The sequence below is a fragment of the Echinops telfairi genome, unplaced genomic scaffold, assembly GCF_000313985.2.
Source record: "Echinops telfairi isolate 266 unplaced genomic scaffold, ASM31398v2 ScPeMD7_25;HRSCAF=90, whole genome shotgun sequence".
Classification (NCBI taxonomy): domain Eukaryota; kingdom Metazoa; phylum Chordata; class Mammalia; order Afrosoricida; family Tenrecidae; genus Echinops; species Echinops telfairi.
The window spans coordinates 32,423,400-32,426,730 of NW_022103922.1; positions in this window are offsets into that span (position 1 = coordinate 32,423,400).

The following is a 3,331-nucleotide window of genomic DNA, read 5'->3' on the forward strand; positions in this document are numbered from 1 at the left end:
CCTGAGAGGGTCTGGAAAGCCTCTGTGAGGCTGTGGCGGAGGCTGCCTCCTACTTATAGTTCCAGAGGCTTTCACTTTCCCTCCTCAGAAATTCCCCTCCCGTCTTCTCCGCGCTTCCTCTCTGCCCCCCTCTATCTCCCAGAATCTAACCCTGTCCGCCTTCCTTCCCTCCCTCCCTTCCCCCCTCCGACTTCCTTGGCTTCAGCTCTGTGAACCAAAGCAGCCTGCACTGTGGTCTGGCCTTGACAGGCCTGTGGACTCTGGAGGGAGGGCCTTCCCTAGCTTCTCCTTGGCATTTGCATTATTAAACCCAGGTGTGGGGTTCAGAAGTGACTGTGTGTGTGTGTGTGTGTGAGAGAGGGGGGTGGGCGGTGGGTGAGGATGGGGGAGGCAGAGTGAGGAATTGTGCCCTCTCACCTAGTTTGTCCCTCCTCCTACCTCTCTCTGGCAGTTCTAATCGTAGCCCACTGGTGGGGTGGGAACAAGGACAATGTTTGTTGTCTTAGGAGCCACTGCCAGAACCTGGGGCCGCCTGCCCAGGTCATGGGAGCGCCTGCTTGCTCACCATCTGGGAACCAGTCCCTCCACGGACACCCGCAGAGCTGACAGGGAACGTTTCTTGTGAGACGGCCCAGCATTTCGACCCCACATCTCAGCACACTGCGACTCCACAAGCATTGCCCCCTCCCCTTGATTGACCATTTATTTCCAATAAATGGAATTGGACATTTATGTCCAAGACCTGGGTCAGAGGAACAGCTGGAGAGGGCCTGGCCTGGGATAGCGCCTTCATCCTTCCCCTCCTCTGGAGCCTGGGAACCTGGAGGGGATTTCTAAGGAGAAGGGCTGGCCAGTTCGCATCCAGACAAATCCCCACGTTTCAAGGAATTGACCAGGGAGAAGAAGCGATTTCCCCATCCCTGTGGGAAAGGCTAGAGAAAGGCCAGGAAGAAAGATCTCAAGGGAAAGATTAATATATGGGATATCCATTCACTCAGCACCCTCCATCCCCAGACTCTCTGATTTATCATTCTTGGCATCTATTAATAATATTAACAGCATTTCTGATCGCTGTGTCTGAGGTACTGTTACCACGACTATCTTGCTTCACACACCCCCAACTATGACACAGTCTTATTATCATCAGCTAACATCGCTATTTACCCAGGAGAACAATGAAGCTCAGAGCCCAGGTCACATGCGGCTAGTAAGTGCCGAAGCCGGGTCTATACCCACTCAGCTCTGAGGTGTCTGCGGGTGAGATCACTACCCCACCCTGCCTGCCTGTCACCTGCCCACGGAGCCCAGTGCAGCTCAGAGGGCACGCTGCAGATCGGTGTGCCTCTGGTGGGACTCACATCCTGTCACTTACTAGCCGTGCGATCAGGTGCAGGTGTCCAGCTGACCTTCAGGGCTCTTCTCTAAAACATGGTAGGTAGCACGACAGGCCTCCTGCTAGGGTTCGGTGAGGTAAACGGAGTAAAATCCTCAGTTGAGAGGCTGGCACATACTAAGACCCCAAACCAAACCCACTGCCTTGGCGTCCATGCTGACTTCCATCCACCCTACAGGACTCCGAAGACTGGAAATCTGTACAGGATGTGGGGCAACTCGGGAGGTCTGAACCCACCAACGTAACGTTTAACCGTCTGTACTGCCAGGCCTCCTTGGCACATAATAGGGACTTAGTAAATATTAGCCATTATTAAACAGTGGTTACATGTTAGGCTGTGATCCTCATGGTCGGCAGTTCGAACCCACCAGCAGCTCCGAGGGAGAACGACTGGGCTCTCTGCTCCAGTAACCAGTGACAGTCTCAGAAACACACGGGGTGGCTATGAGGCAGCTCTGACTCGATGGCAGCGGGTTTATTATACAGTGAACCCTGTGAGAACCAGACCTTGACAGCGCGGCCTGGGCTTTGAGGCTCTTTCAAATTTTCTGCTTTTGACAGGAGTGCAGTGCAGTCTGACCGCTTCTCTGTCGCTTGGTTTTTTGGGAAATATTTGAGTTTTCTTTTTCCAACAGGTTTCTGCCTTGTACAGATCCTGGCTTTCTGAGGTTTTACTGCCATTCTGCCCTTCTATTCAGATTCCTGCCCATCAATTCATCTACCTACCCATCTGTCCATGGGCCTTCTGCCTATGGTAGTGCCGATTCGTCTTTGCTCCTCGTATCCATCCATCCATCCATCCGTCCGTCCATCCGTCAATCCGTCCGCCCGCCTGTCCATCCATCCATCCATCCATCCGTCCTCATCCTCTACTACTCTCTCACGAGTCTTTGTTTCTGTGCCAATCAATTGAAGACGACAGAATTAGTTCCTTTTCAACTAGTGTAGGGCAGCAGTCAGTTTCACCGACTTACATCCCTCTGTGCTATGCAACTTTCCTGCTCTCGGTCATAAAATGCTCTTGTTATCCCACAGATAGGACACTGGGCTTTTAAACTGATGACCTTAAACTGGAGCTGGTAAGACATCAGAAAGAGCAACCCTGAGTGCCTTAGGAAGAGACATGCCTGCCAGAAGGTGGGGAATAAATCCTAGAAACATTCAGGATCCAGACACAGAGGTGACTTGGTCTAAGTCATGCTGCACTTTCAGCATGAAGAAAGAGGCACACTGCTTCTGGGGCAGTGAGGAGTTTGAAGGCAGCCTGTACCACATCTGGGTGTGCTGCTACAAACAGTTACTAGCTAAGAGTTTTGCATGGACCCTGGAGCAAGAGAAGATTTTGCATCAGGTCTGAGCTCCAGGGATGCTGCTCTGCTGTGCCACAGAGCCAATGCCCTTCAGGTTGTTGGTGGCAGATAAGGGCGGCTGAGCATGTTTCTGGCTCATCCAAGAGGAGGATCAGAGCACAGACCCTTAGGGTGAGCGTAAGCTAGTACCACCTCTGTGGACAATTACCCTAGTCTCCCTTTGAAAAGCAGTTCCCGATTTGCCACTGGCTCCTGGTCTGAAACCCAAACTAGTGGACCCAGGGATAAAGAAAACGAAGGGTGTTCTTGATAGCAAGGCATCAAGTGGGATGCACACAGCAGCCTTTCATTCTGAAACCGGCCTTGTATCTAGGAGACCAGGTTTCGGAAGTTTTAGGAGGCACGAGTAAAAGGTCCTGCTGGTAGCATAGGCTCCTACTTGCATTTGTTTTCTGTTTCTTGCTCCAGTCACACTTATGAGTTGTAGAATTTCTTGTAGAAGTTTTTACAGTCAAACAGATGGGGGGAAAAAGTATGGACTAGCTTTTCAAATGGGTCCGGAATGTAGGCTGGCTCTAATCAAAGGCAGACAGCTTCTTAAATCCCATCTGGGTTGGCCTGGAAAGAC